Genomic DNA, 27581 nt, shown 5'->3' with positions numbered 1-27581 from the left:
TGAGTAAAGGCTATCTCCCTTGACCCGTTGTAGAATTACAGACAACCACAACAAGTGTCCTGGCTATGCATTTGTGTTAAACAGCATGGCAATTCAGAGTGTTGTGTGAGTCTGGTACCTATGTCTGAGGGGGCAAAGTGCAGAAAGGCCAGGCAAGTCAAGGCAAGGCAGAGATGCTGCAAGTGTCCATGGAGGCTCAGATAGAGTAAGTGCTATAACAGAGAGTGAAGAAGCGGGCATCCAGTCTATGAGCTGGGTGTGTGTTCCTGAATGCAAAGTGTCCTTGATGCAGCATTCCAAAAATAATTGTTGTTGTGCCTTGAATTCAGCGTTGATGTGTAACAGCAACCTGTAAATGTCTGGAGATGTGATGTGAAGGTTCTTAGAGACGTCAGCTTTTGCGCTCCTGAGATGCTGCTTGGCCTTTTGTGTTCATCCCGCTCCATACTTTGTTATCATTGTAATGTTTGTTGGTGAATGACTCCCAACTGTATCGGCTAATGTGCTAAAAGTTGCTCTAAAGAATTTTAAATGATAATAGCAAATAATCACTGTGGCTTCCGTTCTGACTCTACATTAAGCTATTTACTCAAATCAAAGGCATGGTATAGTGCAGATTGTAGCTTTGTTATTCATTAATGAAATCTAGATGTTGCAGACTGACCCAGCATTTATTTCCCATTCTTAGTTGCTGTTGAGAAGGTGCGGGTGAGCTGCACCCTTGAACTGCCACAGCCTATGTGCTGTAGGTGCAGTCACAGTGCTGTTAAGGACAGAGTTCCATTAAATGTGCAAATAGCTGAAGATGTATAATTCATACCTCACATTCAGAGCATTGGCAGTTTTCATCAAGTAAGCACACCTGCTCAAATTCACCCAAGTAAAACCATGGCCTCAGATCTGTCTCAACAACAGGTACCAAACAAAATAAACATTAAACTTAAAGACACGTTGAACAAACACTTTGTTGTTTGAGTGATGTGAATCATTTTTAATATGTTTATTGTTTATGATACATAGTTGTCAAAAACATATCGCTGTACTGGATGGTTTTTCTCCTAAGTTAATAAAAACATGTAAACACCATTTCATAAGGTTAACTGACATTAACAAATAGAAGTATAATTATTTTACAGGTACAGAGTCAAACCATGCCAGATTTGGGTATTGCATGGTTCAGGTTATGTGATTTGTATCAAGTTGGATTCGGTGGAGTGACGATTCACTTGGTGAGTGGAATATAGTAGTGTGCAAAGTGGTGAAGCCAATAACAAATCAGGAATCATTCTTCTCCAATGCTGCCCTACCTGACTTGTCCATATAAGTTACTATTTTTAAATTTTCTTTTAATTTAAATTGATGAACGGAACATAATACAGGTAACTCTTTGGTTTTTGAAAAACAGTCCAAGCCGCATCTTTGTCTCCCTGAAAAGGAAGAAAGCACAATGCACCAGTTGAGAATCAGAAGTGCCACTCAAGCCAGCTCAGAATTAATGGCTGCAGAAGAGCTGGCTTTGTTGTCAGAACTGGTGATCAATGGCGTCTTGGCATTGTCTGGCCGTCTGAGATGGGATGATCTTCATGGTCTCCTGATATAAAATTAAGCATCTGTTGGTCACATGGCATGCAATACCCACACCTGTTGAATTAATTCCTTGTGATAACTTCGTTTAATAATCCTTTAAATTTGTTAGTTACTAACTGTTGAGAAGCAAGATTGTTTGCTTCGTACAATTTGCTGACAGTAGAATGTGCATTTAGTCACAGGCATAAGCTGTAATGTAATAAACTTTGTAAACAACACTGATTATGTTTTCTGCTTGATAAACAAAGACATCATGACAATAATAAACTAATCAAGTATATTGCTGATCAAGAGGACAATGAGCTACAGTAACCTAATCAGGAGAGCCAAAGATGAGGCTATATCCTGCTCAACACTGAACTAATCAAGTACCTTGTGATGAAGGCAAATGGAATGTTTATTTCAAAGGAAATGGAGTATGAAAGTAGAGAGATACTGGGAAGACTCTACAGGACACAAGTCAGACCACAGCTAGAGTACCTTGAGCTGTTTCAAGTCCCCTTTCTGAGGAAAGACATATTGGCATTGGAGGCATTCCAGAGAATGTTCACGACTGATCCCAGGAATGGAGGGACTGTGTTATGTGGGGAGGCTAAGTAGGATGGAACTACACTGTTTGAAATATAGAAGAATGAAAGTTGACCTTATTGAAGCATTAAACATTCTTAAGGATAGATATAGTCTGGTTGTTTCCTGTTATAAGAGAATATAGGACCAGAGAGCATTATCTCAGAATAAGGAGTTGTACTTTTAAGGCAGGGATGAGGAGGAATTTCTTCTCTCAAAAAGTTGTGCTTCTGTGGAATTCTTTGCCCAGAGGACTGGGACATTCAGTACAGTCAGGGCTGAGTTGGACAAATTTTTAATCAGAATGGGAATCAAGGGCATTCAGTGGCTAGCACTGCTGCCTAACAATGTCAGGGTCTTGTGTTCAATTCCAACTTTGAGTGACTGTCTGTGTGGAGTCTGCATGTTCTCACTGTGTCTACATGGGTTTACTCCAAGTGCTATGGATTCCTCCCACAATCCAAAGATATGCAGGTTGGGTGGATTGACCATGGGAAATTGTTCAATAGTACCCAGGAATGTGCAGGCCAAGTGGAATGTGGGGTTTTGAGGATACAGTGAGGGTGTGTGGTTTTGGTTTGGGTGGGATGCTCTTTGGAGAGTCAGGGCAGACCCAACGGATGGAATGGCCTCCATCTGCACTGTAGGGCTTCTAGTTTCCATTGAAAAGATAGGAAAGGGAAGTTGAAGATTGTCCATTCAGCTGTGATCTCATTGAATGGTAGAGTAGATTCAATGGGCTGAATGGACTACCTCAGCACCTGTGTTTTAATAGGCAAAAACCAGAATAGGGTATAAATAAAAAGGGAATCTTGAGACCTTTAAGCAAATCTGAGGAGAAGAAAGAAACAAAAGATGACTTTGGTCAACAGAAAACCTCAGGAACAAGCACCACAGCAACAGAATGTCCATAGTTCAGAATGCAGCTGAATCAGCTGTACCATATTACTACACCCAGGGTTGCCACAAACGTTAATGATTTAGTCAAATTTTGCAAAGTCCTCAATTTACCCACCTGCTGAAATCGGAAAACATTGACCAATTTCCTGTACTTAACCAGAACTACCATCAGTTGCAAATAAATGTGTTCTAGCCACGTGTGAACAAAACTGTGATCTATCAGCATTTAACTCTAAGACCCTTTTGAAACCCCTGCACACTCATGTACAGACAGACGCAGACAAACAAAAAAAATGGTGTTATGAAGGGAGGAAAAGTTACTGGAAAACAGATTCAATGGCGCTAGTCCAGAGGATTTTATGACCGGCTACTTGTGCTTCCTTTGTTCTCAAATGTCCTTTCTAGATTCTTTTACTTCTTCACAGGAGGCTTTTGGAAATTTTGACACTAATTATAAAATCTCTTAATGACTGGTTAAAGGAAACAACAACTGGTGCGGTACTTTCTTCTGTGAGACTGACTGACTTACTTCAAAGTTAGAGACCCAGATCCTGATTCTTCCAGCCTGGGGACTTTCTGCCTCTATATCATTCACACATTCTGCCCAGGAATCAATCCAAGTTGTTATCGGGTATCCATGGTTGGTGACAACTGTTCTAATTTGGAGAAAGAAAATGGCAGAATGGACTGAGGTCTGGAGCAAAATTAGAATTGCTGGTGAAACTCAACAGGCCTGCAAGCATCTGTGGGAAGAAAGCAGAGTTAACATTTCACGTCTGATGATTCTCCATCAAGCTCGAGGATTGGGCATAGATAAGCCCTCTCAACATAGAAAATAACATTTTTTTGGTGTCTTTTAAGCTATGTTCTCTCCCAGGGAAGCTTTGGAACTGTGCTTTTAAGAGATTCAACTGCCATTTTAATTAAAAACAAATCAGTTACCTGCTTTTAATTAGTGAAAAGGTGTGAGATAGAGTTTTGGGGCAGGTCTGTAGCTATTAGTTTTAATTGCACTTGAACTTCTGCCTTTTTTTATTTTTAAGCAAGTCATTCTTAGATATTTTGTGTCCGGAACATACTTACATTCTGATCAAAAAGAAGTTACCTCTCCCTCCTTTCTTGTCAAGCCCTATCTGCAGATCTGTGTAGGAAGTACAGTCAGAAGCTGATAGTACTGATTACCCAAATTCTCTGATGTCCCAAGCTGTTGTCTGGTTGGTCTCCAATTAGTTTCCCAAATATCTGCTCATGAGATCATGGAGTTTTTTTTGTATAGATAGCTATTACTGCTAATGGCGTGTATTTACCTCCAGCAGGCTATTTTACCTGATGCAGCAAAGTTTATGTGATCCCCCATAATGTAAGAAACCAGGCACAGATATTCTAGTGTTGAAAAATCTAACATATTTATTACAGTTAACAATTAGACAGAAGCATTAGATTACCTCTCAGCAGCACACTCTCGTCATATTTCAAGCGACGCTGCAGTAAGGTAGAGTATGAGAACCATATATCCTTAAGTTACATGCTATGATGCAGTGAAGATATCATGAAGTCATATTGACATACATACTGATAGGTATAACACAACATTGTGAACAAATCCATTCATGAAAGCAAGAACACAGCTATGAGAACTGAATATTAATTTGCATAGTTTATTTTCATAGCTTCAACTGCCTCAGTTGTTGTTCCCTTCTCAATCCACTTTCATGAGCAAATTCCAGCAAACGTGGGAATCCCTGGACTCAAAGCTGAAATGAAATATTACATCAGAAGCACTCTAATTGATTAACATATGTTAAATAGCAATCTTCCTGTCCAGAGGGGATGCTCAATTTGTACCTCATGCCCTGCATTGAAACTGCATTGTGCTCAGCCATTTCTTTACATTACTTGGAGTGAATGGAGTTGGTTGAAGACTATCGTTGGTGGTGCTGGGGGCATCAAGAGGAGGCTGAGATGGATCATCCACTTAGCAACTCTGGTTGAAGATGGATGCAAAAGCTTCTGCCTTGTCCTTTGCATGGGATTCTGGGCTCCTTCGTTGTTGAGGATGGGGATGTTTGTGAAGCTTTCACTTCCTTTTGGTTATGTAATTATCCATTCAGCTGGATGTGGCAGGACTGCAGAGTTTAAAGCTGGTGTTGGCCCTGGCTTGTTCTGCAACCTTCATTAAACCAGGCCTAATGATCCAGCTTAATGGTAATGATCAGTGAGTTGGAGCTGCCTTCCCAATGTGTTACTAATTTCATTAATGTTTAACCCCTACCCTTCCCAACTCTATAGATGGCTGCTTATTGAAGTGCAGCCCTTTGTTTCCATGGGTTATTCTTGCCCCACATTTAAAAGCAGGCCATGTTTCTCACTTTTATTGTTGTGAGCAAGGTGAAACAACTGTTCATATGTACATTATAGTCTCTTCAGGACTTTTAGAAATAGTAATGATATCATCACAGAACATTTTGCTGGAGTTTGGGCCTATCATTAGATATACCTCCACTAATGTCCTGTGCTGAGAGACGATCCAAAACTATGCAACTCCAGGCCTGTCCAACCTTTTCCAACCTATTGATGATGTGTTTCTACTGATTGTTGGAAGCTTTGCACAAATGAAAATGGAGGACAGAGACCAAAGCTTTCTGTCATTACTGTCCTTTTTCTTTACCCAAATCACTTCTACATGACCATTTACATTTTGCACATGAGGCATCTTAACCGCCTGTTCCACTTGCTCCTGCTTCCCCCATTGTCCACGGCATAAAAGCTATAAGTTTACAGGCCATCTCACTTATGGTCAAAACCCAGCCTATCTGAATTTCCAACTGTTCCCACAGGCCTACAATGGGGATCTACCAGATCGGCAACAGAATTTCAAGACTGTGACTCTACGCTTTAATGTGATGCAAAGGAGTGAATTTGTTTAAACATTGCAACATTTATTGAGATGAATAAATTAATTAGCTTTACAATGCCCCCAAAGAAATAAATTAAACAAGTGGGCAATGAAGCCAAGTTAAAAAACGAATGAAGATAAACATAAAACATTATATGAAGAACGAACAAACAGCAGATGGAAATGTGATGAAGAGCTGCTCATGCAACAAATGTAGAAAAATACCTGGATATGATTATTAATCATTCACCTAAGGTTTACAGTCAGTGTGAAGTTTTTATCAACAAAAGTAAATAAATATTACAATCTATCTCAAGGAGATTTGATGAATATGACCTTGCTCATATCATGCTTAAGGCCAAACTTAGAATTATGATCATTTTCAGGCACTAGATCTTTTAAAAGGACAGTAATTTGAGAGGGAGTTTTAAAAAGTAATAAAAATGAAATGACTAAGGGCACTTTATTTTTTTTCTTCTTTTTAAGAGCACTTTTTGGCTGAATGGATCAGTCAGAGATCAATATTGTGAGTCTTTAGCATCAGGCAAGCACATTGTACAGTAGTCACTGACACATGTTCCTCCCGTGTCCAAGTCAAGATGGCACACAACTGCAGGCAGAGGGAGCTAACTGGAGTGGGTATAGGTGGCTGTTCACTTAACCCAGTGCCGGAGACAGTGCTGGCATTATTAGGACAGCTACTGCTGATGCCATGGTTTGCAAAATGACTGACAGGGGTCTACAAATCCCCACACCTGAATGCTTCTTCTTGCCTTTGTAGTAAACAGTGCCTCCAGCTCTTTTTCAACGTCAATAGAATGAATCAATTTAGCTGAAAATGTACATCTGTGATGCTGGAGGCCTTAAGAGGATACTGAAAAGAATTATTGACTTAGCACTTTTGGTTGAAGATGGATGCAACTGTGTTAAAGGGGTTTTACCTTATGGTGTATTTTCTAATGTTCTTGTATCTATCTCCCACCTGAATTCAGAACTTGTATCAGTGATAATGGGAACTGCAGATGCTGGAAAATCCAAGATAACAATGTGTGGAGCTGGATGAACACAGCAGGCCAAGCAGCATCTCAGGAGCACAAAAGCTGAGGTTTCGGGCCTAGACCCTTCATCAGATGGGGGGGATGGGGAGAGGGAACTAGAATAAATAGGGAGAGAGGGGGAGGCGGACCGAAGATGGAGAGAAAACAAGACAGGTAGAGAGGAGAGTATAGGTGGGGAGGTAGGGAGGGGATAGGTCAGTCCTTTTCAATTCAGAACTTGTTGGCTGCTACATTACTGACACAAAAAGAGTAACTCAGCTACTGTAGACCACCTGAGGCATTCAGAATCATAAGACAATTTTGCAATCCATTATACACAAAGTCCCTAATCTTATATTACTAATACTGGAGAAATGTATTGCTGATTTATAAATCTCCCACCTTGATGGAATTGGGAATGTGCAGCTGCAAACTGTAATGAAAAACATTAGGAGCAAAGATACTATGAGTCCATTATGTCAAATAATATCCCAAATTATGACATTGTTGGGTTGATAAATAGATCTGACTATTTTAAAAGAGTTTCTTTCTGTAATGTTTCTATATTTATAGAATTAGTTTTATTCTGTAATTGTTTATTCTGGAATAGTTTTCCCTTGTGAATCCAACTAGAAAATAGACAGGTTCAGGTCAATAATGTATACAATGTGAAATACTGTGACAAAAAACAACAAACAAATTTGTACAATCACATTGAGGAAGGACTTGGTGTTTCCCTGTTTCATAATCTATTGTAGTTCATCAAAACAAACAGGAGAGAGCTTTTAAAAAAAGTATTGTTTACAAAAGGAACCAGGCTAAGTCACATGTGAAACCTATTAACTTTTTGAAGAGTTCTTCTAGAGTGACAACTGCTGATGGGATCATATTGAATAGTTAACATAATTATCTCCTTTAGCCACCAACTAGCTTCAAAGCCCACTTGAAAAAAGAAAACTAAATAATTTAACAAGATTCTGCCTTATTCCTTCTATATTGGGATGGTACATCTGAATCCTAGCACTGCAGATGAATGGTGACTTTCCACGCTGGTTTGTGCCCAAAAGACATTATCAAATAGTTTGCAGGAGAAAAAAAATTTCTACTTTAGCAATAATTATTGCTGCAATATCTAGATGAAGGACCAATTGTGCGAGGGCAGGACAAAAACAACAGTGAATAATGTAAAAATACACTATGAAGCAAATCAGCTTGATTCCAGTATAAGGAAAGCTACATTCCACTTTTCCTGTCTTTTCAGTCTTTTGAAATGAATTGTCTAAACAGTCCCACTTGTCAATAAAATGAGCCAACATGCAGCAGTAAGACCGCCACATAGGTACTAAACTAAAGACCATTTTCAATAAGAAAGAGCAAGACATCCATCAGCACTTCCACCATCAAATTGTTTCCTACCAAATCTTGGATGTGTTGAATAATGAATCCTCACCACTGTATATTGTGTGGTTTAAGATAACTATATTATTGGTCAAAATAAGGCAGATGTTCTGCCACTATCCTCCATTTGGGTTGATATTTTGAGGGCCTGCTGACTTTTCAGTGGTAGAGGAAAAAATCTAGGTAGTCAGACAAGAAGCAGCTCTTATCTTTAACTATATGTCATTTATTGCTTGGCACCAATCGTTCTCATGTTACATTTGTCGGATAGGGTTTGTTACAAACGCTATGAGTGAGACCTAGATAATAGATCTATCTGCTTCAAGATCCAGAGCTTTGCACCCACCTAAATCGATCTGATGTCACCATGTGTGCTGCACTCTTCACACATCCCCTTTCAGAGCCGAAACTCTGAAATGACAGTAATTAGAAGCAAAACAGAAGTTGACCTTTCAGAACCACAGCTACTAGACCAGAAGAGAAACTGGGTACATACATTTGAATAGCTCACTTCCTTATCCTTCAAAAACCCTACACCATCCACAAGGCTCAGACTAGGTTTCTGATGGAATATTTATCACTCACTTAAACAGCCCATAAGAAACTCAAAGTAATTCAGGAGAGAGCTGTGCACATGATTAGGGCTTCTGCCACTCAAATCAATATCCATTGCTTCACCAGTAGTGCAATGTGGCTGCAGGTATTTACTACAGGTTAAATACACTGCAGCAACTTGCCCAGGATGATTCTACAGGATATCCCAGACTTGTTACTGGACGTTAGAACTAAAGGACCACCATTATCTGCAAAATCCCCCAACCCTAAAAACACAATATTCTAATGTGAACCACTCTGTCAATTGGCATACTCGATTTCATTTTAAGCAGGGCTGAATGTTTAGAGTAGTTATTGGGTGGAATATTTGGCTTCTCCAAACAATCTCCAGAAATAAAATCTGCTTCTCCAATTGCAGGCCTCATCCCATCCTCGATAAAAAGGCTTGTAAGCAGTAGGCAGAGATTCTGCTGAAACAAAATCCTGCAGCAGTGCCTGTGCTAGGTTGGGATCTGACGGTGAATCCAAGGCTTATATTCAGGCGCATTCAACTGCGGTTAGGGAGAAACTCTGCTGAAAGGGTCCTGGAATTTTGATCCTCATGGGTTCCTGTCTGTGTCTCTGATCTGAGCCAAGCTAACAACTTATGTCAATAAGAAGCAGTTTTCTTTCTCCATCTTTGTAATTTGGTTATTGCATCAGCTAAATCTAATTTAGGTGTGAGGAGTGAGGGGACCTTCAGGAGTTAGTGCAATGTTAAACTCTTCCAGGCAATGCCATATAATCTGAACATGTGGTACTTTCTGATGGTTAGGAATACTTCATGCTTAATGTCAACCTTTAATGATGTCCCACCTGAGAGTTCAAAGGTCAGTCCACTCTCTGCTAATAGTTTACGGCTTGGAACAAAAAAGAAATGTTTAGTGGAGTTGTGTCAACATACTTTCTCTGCTCAGAAAGTGGCATGGAGCTAGCAGCTAGATGAATGTCACAGTACAGTACATCAGTGCCAGTCTCAAACCAACACTAGACTTATAATTTGCATCCAAATAGACAGATGGGAAATTAGTAAATAATTTCAGGATGACTACCATACCAGCCTCAACAGAAATCACTGACAAAACAGGTGCTTACAGAACAATCATTTTACTAAAATCCTTGAGTAAAAGAAATTCATTTAAATGAAATTTCATTCAGGTTAACATTAAAGCAATTGTGCAGAGATAATGGGAACTGCAGATGCTGGAGATTCCAAGATAATAAAATGTGAGGCTGGATGAACACAGCAGGCCAAGCAGCATCTCAGGAGCACAAAAGCTGACGTTTCGGGCCTAGACCCTTCATCAGAGAGGGGGATGGGGGGAGGGAACTGGAATAAATAGGGAGAGAGGGGGAGGCGGACCAAAGATGGAGAGTAAAGAAGATAGGTGGAGAAGGTGTGGGTGGGGAGGTAGGGAGGGGATAGGTCAGTCCAGGGAAGACGGACAGGTCAAGGAGGTGGGATGAGGTTAGTAGGTAGCTGGGGGTGCGGCTTGGGGTGGGAGGAAGGGATGGGTGAGAGGAAGAACCGGTTAGGGAGGCAGAGACAGGTTGGACTGGTTTTGGGATGCAGTGGGTGGGGGGGAAGAGCTGGGCTGGTTGTGTGGTGCAGTGGGGGGAGGGGATGAACTGGGCTGGTTTAGGGATGCAGTGGGGGAAGGGGAGATTTTGAAACTGGTGAAGTCCACATTGATACCATATGGCTGCAGGGTTCCCAGGCGGAATATGAGTTGCTGTTCCTGCAACCTTCGGGTGGCATCATTGTGGCAGTGCAGGAGGCCCATGATGGACATGTCATCAAGAGAATGGGAGGGGGAGTGGAAATGGTTTGCGACTGGGAGGTGCAGTTGTTTGAATCAAAAACAACTGCACCTCCCAGTCGCAAACCATTTCCACTCCCCCTCCCATTCTCTTGATGACATGTCCATCATGGGCCTCCTGCACTGCCACAATGATGCCACCCGAAGGTTGCAGGAACAGCAACTCATATTCCGCCTGGGAACCCTGCAGCCATATGGTATCAATGTGGACTTCACCAGTTTCAAAATCTCCCCTTCCCCCACTGCATCCCTAAACCAGCCCAGTTCATCCCCTCCCCCCACTGCACCACACAACCAGCCCAGCTCTTCCCCCCCACCCACTGCATCCCAAAACCAGTCCAACCTGTCTCTGCCTCCCTAACCGGTTCTTCCTCTCACCCATCCCTTCCTCCCACCCCAAGCCGCACCCCCAGCTACCTACTAACCTCATCCCACCTCCTTGACCTGTCCGTCTTCCCTGGGCTGACCTATCCCCTCCCTACCTCCCCACCCACACCTTCTCCACCTATCTTCTTTACTCTCCATCTTCGGTCCGCCTCCCCCTCTCTCCCTATTTATTCCAGTTCCCTCCCCCCATCCCCCTCTCTGATGAAGGGTCTAGGCCCAAAACGTCAGCTTTTGTGCTCCTGAGATGCTGCTTGGCCTGCTGTGTTCATCCAGCCTCACATTTTATTATCAAAGCAATTGTGCAGTCTGCTTTAGAGCAGGTTATGGAAAAGACAGCTGGTTTTATTAAAGAATGGATACCCTTGTAAATTGTGGTCAAGGCTTACTCAGTAAAATTGCCATTATACTCTGATAAGAATATCACTAGATTTTACAGTGATAACAATAACTGAGATTGATTAGAATAAAATATTCGCTTTGTAAAAAAGGACTTCAGTAGATGAAGCTAAGGTACAAAAATGAAACAGAGCATTACTTGAATAAAATAAGATAAACTTTACTTAAATTCTCTTCAATTTTCCATACCATCTTTTGGCTGATGAGAATGTAAACTTAGAGTAGCAAGTAACAATTTCACTATCTCTTGTATGAATAGAGGCACTGGGAAGCATTAATTAATGTGCAGATATATTTTAATTCAAAAACTGTATATCTTTCTGACCACTTTGCCTTGCTGTTTCAGCAAAGGATATGTTAGAGGCTTATGAAACTGGGATGATGAACATTTCTGTGTACTTTCTCTCTTTAACTTCTTTTTATTTGCATTAACTGTATGTAAGCCATGCGCAACATTTCACCCATAAATATATTGCAAATTTTAAGAAGCAGGCATCTGCTATCTGTTGGAAGTGGCAGCAATGTTAGAACACATTTATACCAAAACTTGGAATGACTCGGGTAAAGTTCAATTCAGGTATCACGGAGATAATTAACAGATCTTCCCCTGTTTACACTGCAGACTCACCAGGGTATCTTCAAATGTTGATAAGTGTGGTGATGGACAAGCACCAGCAGGATGACATCAAGCACAGTTGACATCACCTTGTTAGCATTCTCTGTCGCCAAATAATGGCAACGCCTTTCAGGGAAGTCTCCTGAAATTGTTTACACTACTGCATCTCTGGTGTCATACTGGTCTGAAGCAATAGATTACTCTCTAAATTAAACACCATACCAATTGCTTCTTGCTGGCTTCATTTAGGCACTGGAATTTACACCAGATGCACAATTCATTTTTTACACAGGGTGTGGGATTCTTCTGAATGTAAGCAATTATAAAATATTCCTGAAAGAAATGGATGAAAAACAATTATTGAAGGGAATGCTGAATTTTTTATGTAACTTACTATGTTGTAGAGACATCTCAGACATTTCATACACCAAATGTATTTTGATATGCAATGATTCATCATTATGTAGACAAATACAGCAGTCACTTTGACCAGTAATATTTAACAAAATAAATCAGTGATGAGTGACAAGTTATTCAGTTTTTGTTTAAAGCACTAACATTGGCTTAGACATGCTTAAGACAACTTCTTGTACTTCCAGGCAGTGCCATGGAATACTTAACAGATGTTTGAATGAGCAAATCGTTGTCTAAGGTTATGATGTTTGGCCGTTTGCTAAGAATAGCTGACTCACTGAAAGCAAGGGTCTTGCAGAAACGCAATCGTTTCCCAGTACTGCACTTCATTGTCAGAAACTTTCTTTTAATTTAACAAATTCTGCAAAGCATGTTACTGAAAATATGTTGCATTAAACTTTCACAATTTCATGGAATTTTGGACTGCTTGGGTTGGATTTTATTTAAAATAACTTAGCTCCCTCTGAACATAAATAAGCATTGCAATAGCAATGTGACTGAGATATAAAATTTTCAATCTCTGCTGGACCAAATCCTGGAAGTTTCATCACATGACCTCTTACCTCCAAACACTGTTTTCCTGGCAATAGTGGCAGGTAAGGATTATTTTATAACTCATAGAAACTTCAGAAAAAATCCACAGGGTTGGCAATATTCTTGTAAATTAATGGCAATCACAAACAATAAAATGGTTTAAAAGCAAACAAAAACATAAATGAGTAAATATTTTAAACAGAGATAATGGGGAACTGCTGATGCTGGAGAATCTAAGATAACAAGTTGTGGAGCTGGATGAACACAGAGGCCAAGCAGCGTCATAGGAGCAGGAAGGCTGACGTTTCAGGCCTAGACCCTTGTTCAGAAATCGGGGAGGGGAAGGAGATTCTGAAATAAAAAGGGAGAAATGGAGAGGTGGATAGAAGATGGATAAAGAAGATAGATGGAGAGGAGACAGACAGGTCAAAGAGGCGGGGATGAAGCCAGTAAAGGTGAGTGTAGGTGGGGAGTTAGGGACGGGATGGGTCAGCCCAGAGAGGACGGACAGGTCAAGGGGGCAGGATGAGGTTAGTCGGTAGGCGATGGGAGTGGGATTGAGGTGGGAGGAGAGGATAGGTAGGAGGAAGGACAGGTTAGCGAGGCGGGGACAAGCTGGGCTGGTACCAATGTGGACTTCACAAGCTTCAAAATCTCCCCTCCCGCAACCACATCCCAAAGCAAGCCCAGCTCTGGCCCAAGCAGATTTAATTGAGTTGCTGAGCATTGGCACAACTGTGACACAGCATTTATTTAATATTCCCAGGCTCGTCAGTGTTTTCGTTTTAGTTACTATTGTGCCACCACTGGTGAAAGGCTGTGATTACAACATAACAAATATACATTGACAGTTACCAGTATAAACTGTGGATATCGGAATTTATAATGGTTAAAGTTCAGACAAGAGTGAGTCAAGAACATGTTAATAGCTCGTCAGGTTTTGTAGGCAACAACTGCACACACGTGAAAAGGTTTTAACATGTTATTTTAAAATTAATTATGCTATTTTGATTTTTAAAAAGGTGAACAAGCATGTATGGAATAAATTAGTTGAAGTTATTCATTAATTAATTGGCTGGAGAAAGATCTTAGAAGTAATATGAGCTGTTGGCAGTGCCCATTGTAAACTTATATTGCCTCCTCCTAAACTTTGAAGGAGAAAATGCTAAGAGATGTGTCTCATTTTGGAAAGGTGGTAGGCCAACTTTCTTTCCTTTAGCACTTTCCTTTAGTAAACTAACAGAAATGGAAAATAGAATTTAAGCATTTTCTCTAACCTACTACTATACAACAAAGTGATGAAGGTGATAATTAATGTGTAAGTTCATAACACGAAGCTACACAAAAGTTATTTTGATCCTATTATTTCATTTATTTGTTCTAAAACATCAGACATCTTGCGGTGATGACACATGGATTAGCAGTATAGTGACTTACACTGTTCATTTAAATCAAATACATTTTCATCTGTCAGAGATGGTCCATCAAACCGTCCAGTCAAGGCTTAGCTGTAACCTAAAAAAAGTAGAAATGACCCACTTGATCTAGGCGGTTGAATGTGATTGACAGCATTGCTAAAGCAATAACTGGCAACAGGTCAAAGGATCCCAATCAGGAGTGGAAAACCAGGCACAGTTTTCTTTCCTGAGTCTAAATGTTAACACCAATACAGTTGTAGTTTTGCCTTAGTTGATATTAGCAAACTCAGCACTCACAGAGGTAGAAACTGGTTCATTCCTGCATTTTTTTAGTTCACATAACATCAAATGTACACTGTTTATTTCCACCATTATAAACGAAAGGGGAATTGCCTCACTGGCAAAAGAGAATAAGAAATCACCTTATTAATGCATAGCTGGGAAAATACTTACAACAATCCTGTTTCACCACTCGATGCTGCACATTGAACAGGACTGTCTACCAAAGAATAAACACGGCTTCAGAAAACGACAAAGTACAGTTGACATAGTGTTTGCACTTTAGCTCCAGCAGCAATACTGAGAACAGAAATGTAACTAAATCTCAACGTTTGTTAATTTGACTAAAGCTATCTGGGCCAGTAGGAACTCGAGGCAAAATTTGAGTGTTCAGAAAATCCATCACGTGGTGTGACAATTCTGCAACAACATGTTTGCTTGTGTCCTGGATGGTAGACAGAGTTCTGATGCTTTCCCGGACACATATGGAGTGAAAAAAGCCTGTGTGGCAGCTCTTACTTGACAATATCCTTTGTCATGCTTTCTGCGTTAGCCAGAGTGGCACTTACATTCGATATTCAGAAAGTAAGGTGTCACTTTAAAGAAATTACAAGGCAAAACCAAAGTGCATGAAGTGCAGTTTGTGACGTTTGTTTTGCCAAGGAATGAGCTCCATGTTCCTGCTCAGGATAAGAACTGCAAATGCATTATGATCAGAATTGAAAAGATTGAAGTCATGCATCAAGCTGTGCCACAAAAACAGTACGCATCTACAAGGCACAAGTCAGGAATGTGATGGAATACTGTACTTGCCTGGATGAGTGCAGCTGCAATGACTTTCAAGAAGCTAAAGACACTATCCAGGACAAAGCAGCCCACTTGATTGACATCACATCCACAAACATTCACTTGCTCCATCACTGATACTCCATAGCAGTTGTGTGGACTATCTACAAGATGCACTGCACAAATTCAGCAAAGACCCTGAGGCAGTGCCTTCCAAGCCCATGACCACTATCATGTTCCACATTTAAATTAAACTTTGAACTTACTTGGAGGAACATACATCATACCGTTGTTAAAGTAGTAAATATGACATTAAAAATCTAGCAGTATTGAAAATAAGATCATTATTAGTAATCTCATCAAAGCCAAAGCCGCCTGCTTAACTGGAAGACCATGCACAAATTCAGGCATTCACTTCCTCCACCACTGACGCAATGTGGTGCATACAATATGATAAACTGCAGCAATTCACCAAAGCTTCTTTGACAACATGCTCCAAATCCATGACCTCTATCTACTACAAGGACAAGGGCAGCAGATGCATGGGAAGACTACAACTTGCAGGTTTCTCTCGAAGCCACATGCTATCCTGATGTGTAAGTACATCACCATTCCTTCCGTGTCTCTGGAACAAAATCCTAAAACATGCTTCCTGGCAGAATGATTGAAACCCCTGCACCAGAAGCTTGCAGTTGTTCGACAATATGTCTCACCACCACATTCTCAAGGATTGCTATTAAATGCTGTCCTTGCACCCAAGCAAGAATTTTTTTAATAAAGCTTATTTTAAATTACAATTTTTGAGTAGTTTTAGATATAATATTTTTAAAACTCAGAATGATAACAATGAATCTGCTCTCACTGTTTGCAGTGCTGGAATTGTATGTTTCCATTTGGCAATAGGCAATGTTGTATTGACAAGAGTACAAATCGAAAATGCTGGATATACTGAGCAGGTTTAGCAGTATCTCTGGTGAGAAACAGTAAATGGGTGTAGTAATATGTGATTTACACTCTTCTGTGTGAATAGCAGCGAAGATTTATTGAACGTAACTATATGTGGTGGATGGTAAGAGACGACATCTTATCCAGAGCCCTAATCACTTCGGCTCCAATTCAGACATCTCTGATGAAGGGTCTAGGCCCGAAATGTCAGCTTTTGTGCTCCTGGGATGCTGCTTGGCCTGCTGTGTTCATCCAGCTTCACACTTTATTATCTTTGTGACATAGTTCCTTTTTCACAAACTCAGCGGCTATACTAAGAATGAAGGTACAGCTCCCATTGCATTACAGTTTTCAAATGATGCTCTTGGCTGATACAGTAGGATATACAATTGGTTATGAAATTGCTGCAGGAGTGGGCTGTGCTGTAAATATTTAACTTCTTGTTCGCTGACATTGATAGGGCACATTGATTGATATGCTGAATCTGTCAAGGACTGCTCAGTAGACAGAGGAAACCTAACAGTTTCTGAAGGGGCTGATAAAACAGTCAGAACACGGAGAAGGGCAGAAAGGAATGTATAGGCTTCCATGGCTCTCTGACCCTTAACTGAAGGCTGTGCTGGAGGCAATAAGGGCCAAGAGAGATATCTTTTCCCTGAGGATAGGAAATGTCAATTAGCCTAATAAAACTGGCATGACATAAGTAGCAGAGGTGGTAAAAAAAATGCATATGATCTTAATGGTGAGAGGCTGCAGAGCTCTGAGATGTGGAGGGATCTGTATGTCCCAGGGCATGAATCACAGGAGGTTTGTGTGCGAGTACAGAAAATAATCAGGTAAACTATTAGAATGTCATTATTTATTGCAAGGGCAATTAAATGCAGGGAGGTTATGCTTCATTGGTGTGACCACATCTGAAGTTCTGTATACAATATCGGTCACGGTTCTTATGAAAGGGTTTCATGTGTTGCAAATAGTTTGGAGAAGTTTCCCGAAACTAATACCTGGAATGAGCGGATTGTCTTATGAAGTAAGGCAGGATAGCGTTAGGCCTGCATGCTTTGAAGTTCAGAAGAGTCGGAAGAGACATAATTGAAACATGAAAGGGTCCTGAGGGGACTTGACCAGGTGGATGTGGAAAGGATGTTTCCTCTTGTGGGAGAATCTAGAACTAATAGTCGTAGATTAAAAGTTAGGGCTCGCCCAGTAAGACAGAGTTCACAAAACAAAATTCTGTCAGAGGATCTTTGGAATTCCCTTCCCCAAATGAAGAATCTTTAAATATTTTTAAGCCAGAAGTAGGTAGATTCTTGATTACTAAGGGGATTTAATGATTGTTGGGGGAATGGAGGAACAAAGAGTTGAGGTTAAAATCAGATCTGCCATGATCTTATTGAATGGTGGAGCAGGGTCGAAGGACAGAATGGTATATTCCTGTTCCTTGTTTTGAGCCTAGGGACAAGGGAAAACTTACCTAGGACAATCAGAACTATTTATATAATGCATTTGACAATGCACTGAAATGTTGGCCTAGATTGTGTACCAAGTTGGGTGGCACAGTGGCTCAGTGGTTAGCACTGCAGCCTCACAGCGCCAGGAACCCAGGTTCGATTCCAGCCTTGGGTAACTGTCTGTGTGGAGTTTGCACATTCTCCCCGTGTCTGCGTGGGTTTCCTCCCACAGTCCAAAGATGTACAGGCTAGGTGGATCGGCCATGCTAAATTGCCCGTAGTGTTCAGGGGTGTGTGGGTTATAGGGGAATGGGTCTGGGTGGGATGCTCCAAGGGGCGGTGCGGACTTGTTAGGCTGAAGGGCCTGTTTCCACACTGTAGGTAATCTAATCTAAAAAGAAGCTGTCTTGAACAGGGCTTAAACATTTGATGTGGAGGTGGAGGAACACGGCAAGCCAGGCAGCTGCCTAGTCTGCTGTGTTCCTCCAGCTCTACACTAAGTTATCTCCGACTCCAGCATTGACAGTTCTTACTATCTTTGAACATGTAATGCTCTGGCTCAGTGGTGAAGGCAGTGGCACTGAACACTGCTCTATTGAAAGTTAATTGTCTCAATGCTCCCACTGAAGGAAGGGAAAATAGCAACAGGATTATTGCTCCTGATTGTGACACTGCAGGATAAGGATTGTCTGATTCTATATTTGATGAGCCTGCACATCTTGTCAATGTTTAGGTGCTGAACGAACACATGGATAAGACATACTGAGGGTAGGTAGCAGCCGTGGAATTGTACACCAGATTGAACTACTGCTTCATCAGAGAGGACAATTTAGATTAATGGGAAAATATCATAGAATAACTATATAGAAAGAGGCTGTTCAGCTCCCTCTGTCAGTGCTGGCTCTCTTAATGAACATCTACTCAGTGCCTCATAATATAGTATAAATACAATTGATAAAACAAACAGGAGAAAATCACTTTCTGAAAATAATTTAGCTGAGACCATATACTGATATTTTATTCATTTATTGGGTGTAGACATCACTAGCTAAGCCAACTGTTATTGCTCATCCGTAATTACACTGATGATTGTGGTTTTAAGTATATGATCAAACATGTTGCACTATGAATAGGGAGACTTAAAATGATTAAAACATTTTGTCGTATTTACAATTAATAAGTCACTTGGTCACAAAGCCCGACTGATATCTTCTAAGAAGCGTGACATGACAAACCTTTATTCTAAACAATAAAATGAAGCTCTCTTTCATCATTTAGTCATTTTAAGTGGCACTTCCAATAAAAGACATGAAGTTCCAATGTGCATTTTGTTTGCAATTTAATAGTGATATCAGGACTTTGCCCAGCAGCCAACTTGTAAGCAGTAAGCATCACAAGGTCATACATGTGCACGTCCAGTGACGACTTTCTGTGCTTGTTATCTGCAATGTAGCAAGTACCAAGGTCATTCTGTTCGTTAGTAGTTGATCCAGCTAAGAGGTGAAATTTCATGGAGATTGTGGTCTCTGTCAAAGACACAACAGTAATTTTCAAAATGAGACAGTGACTGAATCAGTAAACAAAGAAAAACAGTTTTTATGTTAAGCATCTGAAATTCAATGTATCTGAGCAAGCAAAATTCTATTCTAACAAAGATGCCTGCATGGTTCTAAATTATTGTAACTAATGCATTGGATTGAGTTCCGACCACCATGGGAATCAGAAACCCAGGATAAATGTTGTGCTAGATTTAATTAACATGGACACTTAGCAGTTAACATAGGCTTAGTTGGTAACCTGCAAGTAATTTAACATACGGCTTCTAATGATCACCGTACAATTCTACTTCATCTTATTTTTGAAGCTCATGTTAAAAATAACGGCACCTTTCTGTGAAACTCAGAAAGCAAACTTTGGATGAATGCATCAGCTCCAAGAGGGATCAAATGTGAAATAGAATTTTTAAAAAGTAGTAAGAAAACATAGAACAAAAACGTATGCCCATGTGACTGGGAAACAGAGAAGAGTACTAAAAAAGGACAGGATAAAGAAATCAAAAATAACTCAACAATCATTCAGAGATATCCAAGAAAGCTAATAATATATGGAATAAAACATTGTGAGGACTGTTAATCATGCAAATACCCTTTGGGGATAATTAAAAATTATTATTAGAGGTAGACCAGAGGAAAGGTGGATTGTGAAGAGAACCAAAAGGTATTCACATTAATTCTTTTCTTCTTGATCTTCATGGATGGGGGCATATCTTTCACTGGGATATTTGAGTTGAATAGATACATAGATTAAACAATGACATTTAATGAGAGAGACAACACAGTGTGGACTTGGAGGAACACAGCAGGACAGGCAGCACCAGAGGAGCAGGAAAGTTGACATTTCGGGGCGTGACCCTTCTTTAGAAATGGGGAGGGGGAAGTCAGCTGGGAAATAAATGGAGAAGGGGTGGTGTTGGGGACGGTAAAGTAGGATGCTGATAGATGAATGTAGGTAGGGAGTGGTGGGGTTTGGTCAGTGGGATAGATGGGACGCTATCAGACAGGAGTTGGGAAGTACAGATTGGGAGCAATTGTTCCACAGAAAGGGCACATCAGACATGTGGAGGCTGTTTAAGGAGCAGTTGTTGTGAGTGATGTATAAATTTGTTCCTCTGAGACAGGTAAGAAAGGGTAAGATTAAGGAGCCTTGGATGATGGGTACAGAGGTGTTTCTTGTCAAAAAGAAAAAGGCAGCGTACGTAAGGCGGAGGAAGCAAGGGTCTAGCACAGCTTTAGAGGATTCCAGGTTTGCTCGGAAGGAGCTCAAACGCGGACTGAGGAGGGCCAGGAGGGGGCACGAGAAAGGCTTGCAGGAAGGATTGGGGAGAACCCGAAGGCATTTTACTCATATGTGAGGAATGAGAGAATGATCAGGAAGAATGTAGGGCTGATCAGGCATAGTGTAGGGTACTTGTGCATGGAGTCTGAGCAGATAGGGGAAGCCCTAAATGAGTATTTTGCTTCGGTTTTCACGAAGGAAAGGGACCTTGTTGTGAATGAGAACTTTGAGGAGCAGGAAAACAGGCTTGAACAGATCAAGATGGAGGAAGTTGATGTGCTGGAAATTTTGGCAAACATTAAGATTGCTAAGTCCCCAGGGCCAGACCAGATTTATCCTAGGTTGCTCCGGGAAGCGATAAAGGAGGTTGCTAAGCCGCTGGTGAAGATCTTTGCTTCCTCACTCTGCACGGGAGTCGTACCGGAAGATTGGAGGGAGGCAAATGCTGTTCCTCTTTTCAAGAATGGGAATAGGGAAATCCCTGGAAATTACAGACCAGTCAGTCTTATGTCCGTGGTCAGCAAGGTTTTGGAAAGAATTCTGAGGGATAGGATTTATGACTATTTGGAAAAGCATAGCATGATTAAAGGGAGTCAGCATGGCTTTGTGAGGGGCAGGTCATGCCTCACAAATCTTATTGAGTTCTTTGAGGAAGTCACGAGACAGGTTGACGAGGGTCAAGCAGTGGATGTGGTGTACATGGACTTCAGCAAGGCATTTGATAAGGTTCCCCACGGCAGGCTCATTCATAAAGTCAGGAGGTATAGGATACAGGGTGATTTGGCTGTCTGGATTCGAAATTGGTTGGCTGACAGGAGGCAGAGAGTGGCTGTAGATGAAGTATTCTGCCTGGAGGTCAGTGCTGAGTGGTGTCTCACAGGGCTCTGTTCTTGGGCCTCTGCTCTTTGTAGTTTTTATAAATGACTTGGATGACGAGGTTGAGGGGTGGGTTAGTATGTTTGCTGATGACACAAAGGTTGGAGGTGTTGTTGATAGTATCGAGGGCTATTGCAGGCTTCAGCGAGACATTGACAGAATGCAGAGCTCGGCTGAGAAATGACAGATGGAGTTCAACCTGGATAAATGCGAAGTGATGCATTTTGGAAGGTTGAACTTAAATGCTGAATATAGGATTAACGGCAGTATTCTCGGCAGTGTGGAGGAACAGCAGGATCTTGGTGTTCAAGTGCATAGCTCCCTCAAAGTTGCCACCCAGGTGGATAAGGTTGTTAAGAAAGCATATGGTGTTTTGGCTTTCATTAACAGGGGGATCGAGTTTAAGAGCCGCGATGTTTTGCTGCAGCTCTGCAAAACCCTGGTGAGACCACTTGGAATATTGTGTCCAGTTCTGGTCGCCCTATTATAGGAAAGATGTGGAGGCTTTGGAGAGGGTGCAAAGGAGGTTTACCAGGATGCTGCCTGGACTGGAGGGCTTGTCTTACGGGGAGAGGTTGACTGATCTCGGACTTTTCTGTCTGGAGAGAAGGAGGAAGAGAGATGACCTGATCGAGGTGTACAAGGTAATGAGAGGCATGGATAGAGTCGATAGCCAGAGACTTTTCCCCAGGGCAGGGTTGACTGCCACGAGGGGTCATAGTTTTAAGGTGCTAGGAGGAAGGTATAGAGGAGACGTCAGAGGGAGGTTCTTCACCCAGAGAGTTGTGAGTGCATGGAATAGTTTGCCAGTGGTAGTCGTGGAAGCAGAGTCATTAGTGACATTTAAGTGACTGCTGGACATGCACATGGACAGCAGTGAATTGAGGGGAATGTAGGTGAGGTTATTTTATTTTTGGATTAGGATTATTCCACAGCACAACATCGTGGGCCGAAGGGCCTGTACTATGCTGTACTTTTCTATGTTCTATGTTCTATGTTGTAAAATGGACAGGTTGTGTCAGGTCAGGTCAAGGTTGCAGGGTTGGGATGGACATGGGATGAGGCTGGGGATGGGAAGATTTTAAAACTGGTGAATTCTATGTTTAGGCCATCAGGCTGTAGGCTCCTGTCATACCATTTGCGTATGGTGTCAGTGTGACACTGGAGGAGGCCCAGGATGGAATTGTCACCCAGGGAGTGGGAGGGGAAGTTAAAAGCGTTGGCGACCAGGTTTTTTTGGTGTCATTCCTACAAATTATAACAGTGCACAAATCTGAACCAATTTAGGATCAAGTACTTGTAATGTGTTTGAACATGAAAAAGAAAGGTGAACATGATAGCACTTGTTATGTAGTATAGATTAACTTTCCTTTCTAAAGGAAGAAATTTAACATAAAATGAACTAGAAAATCAGAATTATGATGCATTTCGGCATAATTATTAATCATTTCAAATTATACGATAAATAGGAACAAAATTGCCATCTGTATAATTGAGCAATAGGACAAATAGCAATTGAAATTCTTTAGCGTGTTGCAGACCTTTATAATTCAGTCACCTCTGAGATGTAATCAGTGTAAATCTTTACTACAGTGAGATGACCTCTGTAATCCATCTGCTGGTTATCCCTTGGAGTGGTGCTGATGTCTGCTTAATAAAAGTCATGTCAGAAGTTAATCTGTTGCAACCATGTCAACTTCAATGCCTCAGTTGCTGAAGAAGCAACTGTTATGAGGGGGTTGGTTAAACACTGAAACGCTCACACACTTGTTGTCAGTCTCACTTCTAATGTGGACAGTAGAACTCTTTTGATGTCAGTAGCAACAGAGGGGAACGCAACCACACAAGTCAGAAGATTTTAAGTTCCTCGGCTGCTGGATGAGTTAATCTAAGATGCTGATGGAGGGCAGCACAGTGGCACAGTGGTTGGCACTGCTGCCTCACAGTGCCAGGGGCCCAGGTTCAATTCTGGCCTTGGGTGTCTGTCTGTGTGGAGTTCGCTCGTTCTCCCTGTGTCTGCGTCAGTCTCCTCCCACAGTCCAAAGGTGTGCAGGTTAGGTGGATTGGCCATGCTAAATTGCCCGTAGTGTTCAGGATGCCGAGCTTAGTTGGGTTATAGGGGGAATGGGTCTGAGTGGAATGCACTGAGGTTAAGTGTGGACTTGTTGGGCTGAAGGGCCTATTTCCACACTGTAGGGATTCTAATTCTAATAATTGTATTATTGCTCTGCCATTTAATAAGATCACAGCTGATCCTCAACCTTACCTTCAATTTCTCAGTCAATCCTCATGGTCTCGATTTTCCCAGAGTCCAAAATCTATCAAGCTGAGCGAAGAAATTTCTCTTGTGAATGACGTGTCAATCAAGTCGGTTGCTTTATCCTGGATGCTCCTAGTTTGTTCACTCAAGGGATGCAGATGTTGCTGTCTGGGCCTGTATTTATTGTCCGTCCCTAGTTATCCTTGAGAAGGTGGTGGTGAGCTGCCTTCTTGAACTGCTGCAGTCCGTGTGCTGTAAGTAGACCCACAATGCCATTAGGGAAGGAATTTTAAGATTTAGATCCAATGACACTGAAGGAATGGGAATATATTTACAATATTTACAATCCGAAGTCTCCACCTGCTTCAAGAAGCCACCATCATCCCACTGCCAAAGAAAACACATGCAATGCACCTCAAAAACCATTGCCGGTAACTCTGACCTCCACAGTTATGAAGTGCTTTGAGAGGTTAATCATAGCTGACATCAACTCCAGTCTCCCAACCTGCCTTAACCCCTTGCAATTAGTTTTTTGGTGCAACAGGTCCATGGCTGACACCATTTCCCTTCATTCTACACTCATCCCTGGAGCATCTGGACAATAAGGATACCTATGTCAGTTTCCTACTTGTCGCCTAGAGCTCTGCCTTTAACACGATAGTGCCAACCAAACTAATCTCCAAACTCTGAAATTTAAGTCTCGGCTCTGCCCTCTTGAACTGGATGCTCGGATTCCTGACCCACAGACCGCACGCAGTGAAGATAGATAACAGCACCTTCTCTACAATAATCCTCAACACCAACACCCAGCATGGATGCATGCTCAGTTCTCTACTGTACACCTTGCACACTTACAACTGTGTGGGCAAATTTTGTCTGAACGCCCGTACAAGTTCGCTGATGACACTAGTATTGTATGCTGGATACCGAACTGTGACAAGGCAGAATTCAGGAAGGAGTTAGGTTGCTTGGTGTCATGGTGCAAATATAACATCTGTCTGTCAATACAAGCAAAACTAAAGAGCTGATCATTCACTTTACGAAGCAATGAGGAGGGCGGGCCCCTATCTATGTCAATGGAGCTGAGGTGGAGACTGTCAAGTTCCTAGAAGTGACAATAACCAGCGATGCGTCCTGCTCCGCCCATGTAGACGTGACGGTCAAGAAGGCACAACAATGCCACTTCTTCTTTGGGACACCAAGGAAATTTGACATGTCCATGTGGACCCTCACCCAACGTTTACAGATGCACCATAGAAAACATTCTATCTGGGTGCATCATGACCTAGTATGGCAACTGCTCTGCCCAGGACTGTAAGAAACTACAGAAAGTTGGGAACACAGCCCAGACCATCATGTAAGCCAACCTCCTATGCATGGACTCCATTTATACATCTCTTTGCCACGGAAAGGCAGCCAACATCATCAAAAACCCATCTCACCCAAACTCTTCTGTCAGGCAGAAGATACAGAAGCTTAAATGCATGCACCAACAAGTTCAAGAACAGTTTCCTCCCTGTTGTTATTAGACTGCTGAATGGACCTCCCAAATTTCAAATCTAATGTTGATCTTTCTTTTGTGCACCTCCTGTGCAGCTATAACCATGTATGCATCATACTGTCTAAAAAGCCAATGGTGTATTTGTTCACATTTCGGGTGTGGTGACCCTTCCTCATTGACCTTTTGGGTCACTGGACCTGCAAAGTGAACTCTGTTTTCTCCTCCACAGATGCTGCCAGACCTGCTGAGCTTTACCAGCAACTTTGTTTTTATTCCTGATTTACAGCATCTGCAATTCTTTCAGTTTTTATGATCTATTTGTCCTTGTATGTTATGATCTGCCTATACTGCATGGAAAAAAAAATCACTGCACTTGGGTAGAGATAGTAAGAACAGCCAATGCTGGAGGTTGAGATAATACAGTGTGGAGCTGGATGAACACAACGGGCCAGGCAGCATCAGAGGAGCAGGAAAGCTGATGTTTCGGGTCAGGACCCTTCTTCAGAAATGGGGAGCGGAAGGGTGCTCTGAAAAAGAGAGAGCTGGGGCAGTGATAGCAGGTAGGTAGTGGTAGGGATTGGTCAATGAGGTGGGATGAGTGGATAGGTGGGAGAAAAGAAGGACAGGCCAAGGAGGTGGGGATGAGAGAGGGGTGCAGGTCTTGGGATGAGCTCGGGAGTAGTGAGATTTTGAAGTTCGTAAAGTCCACATTGAGATCAATGGGTTGTAGGTGCATGTGACAACAATAAATCAAATCAATTCAAATCAAATTCTTACTTTTCCAAGTCATGTTGGTGAAAGCTTCGGATGGAAACTTACTAGTTGTGGTGTTCCCATGTATCTGCAGCCTTTGTCGTTGGTAGATGGTAGTGGTTATGGATTTGGAAAATGCAGTCTAATGATCGTTCATGAATTTCTGCAATGTATCTTCAGCTTCTTTTAGGTTTCTTGAGTATTCTTGGACCTGCACTCATCTGGATAAGTATGGAATATTTTAACAAAGTCCTGTCTTGTGCCTTCTAAATGTTGGATGGGTTTTTGAAAAATATTGAAGTGAATTATTTGCTGTAGACTTTATTATCATGTCTTGCTGCATTTGGCTATGAATGGCCTCAGTATCTAAGCAATGACAAATGGTGTTCAGCATTGTGCAATGATCAGCAAACATTCACACTGCTGACCTTGTGATGGAGGGAAGGCCAATGATGCAACTGAAGATGCTTGGCCAAGAATGCAACGCTGATGAATTCCTATAGAGATGCCCTAGAGCTGAGATGGCTGACCGCCAAAAACTGTAATCATCTTGCTATGTGATTTTGATTTTATTGTCACATGTTCCCAAGTGCAGAAGTACAGGAGTAGAGTGAAAAGTATATAATGTCACCACACTAGGGACCATCTTAGGTACAAGTAACTAGGTACAGAATCTTTAAAAACTAGGTAGAAATATAGAACAAAGCGAAAAGTTAAAGATTGCAGTAATTATAGTATTGTGTAAAACATACCAAGTAAGATTAAGATTTGCACATTGCGGACGTTGTTCTAAAAGGATCATTTACATCAAAGCAAGCCATTCATTCTTTCAGTTATTGCTGCAAGTCTTATAATTAAGTTGGTGCAAGTAGAAATCAGTGCTCTGATGTACATTCTCATCACAGCGAAAATGACGTCAATACCAAACTGACATCATTGGTCTGTGCCCGTTGTTGGCGTCTCTCCCTTTTTGGTCCCAGTCTTCACTCCCCTCACTGACATTCTGTCAAGCATGTTCATTCCTTCAACCAGACAGTTGTCCAGCGGCTATGGGACTGGTGAATGTGTTGCCTTCAGTTGCGTGAGGCAGTGAGCCGAGCTTTTACCGATGTCAGACTATTTAGTGGGCCCATGGAACACAACACTGCATGGGCCGTTTTGACCAACTGTGTAGACATAGGCTCGGCGAGGGAAAGGAAGGTAGCAGGAGGTGAGCCCTTTTTATTCTCACTGCCACAGGTTGTCCTGAAAGGTGGAAAACTGACTGGTGCGGGGGGAGCAGTCAATTATGGTAATTAATCGGTTTTATTGATCACCGTTTTAAATGGGTG

The 27581-nt window shown here is 41.6% G+C and overlaps 2 long non-coding RNA genes across 6 annotated transcripts in view; both read right to left on the bottom strand.

The window, feature by feature from the left end:
* Window positions 1-1091: 1091 nt before the first annotated feature.
* Window positions 1092-15129, bottom strand: LOC125452005 (uncharacterized). Of its 3 annotated transcripts, none has more exons than XR_007247436.1 (4): window positions 15018-15129; window positions 14584-14661; window positions 3584-3710; window positions 1092-1591 (listed from the first exon to the last, which is right to left on the bottom strand). It is a non-coding gene; the product is annotated as an uncharacterized LOC125452005 (long non-coding RNA). The 3 variants fall into 3 exon arrangements; XR_009445799.1 differs by having other exon boundaries at window positions 3584-3705; XR_007247435.1 differs by lacking the exon at window positions 14584-14661.
* Window positions 15130-19061: 3932 nt separating this feature from the next.
* Window positions 19062-27581, bottom strand: part of LOC125451786 (uncharacterized) — a 91255-nt gene continuing 82735 nt past the window's right edge. For all 3 annotated transcript variants that reach the window (XR_009445730.1, XR_007247394.2, XR_009445731.1), the window contains 2 exons: window positions 24003-24248; window positions 19062-19551 (listed from right to left, as the gene is read on the bottom strand). This is a non-coding gene — a long non-coding RNA (uncharacterized LOC125451786). The remainder of the gene's footprint in view (window positions 19552-24002; window positions 24249-27581) is intronic.

The sequence above is a fragment of the Stegostoma tigrinum genome, chromosome 5, assembly GCF_030684315.1.
Source record: "Stegostoma tigrinum isolate sSteTig4 chromosome 5, sSteTig4.hap1, whole genome shotgun sequence".
Classification (NCBI taxonomy): Eukaryota; Metazoa; Chordata; class Chondrichthyes; order Orectolobiformes; family Stegostomatidae; genus Stegostoma; species Stegostoma tigrinum.
The sequence above is the reverse complement of the archived record's forward strand: the minus strand, read 5'-3'. Positions and strand labels throughout refer to the sequence as shown.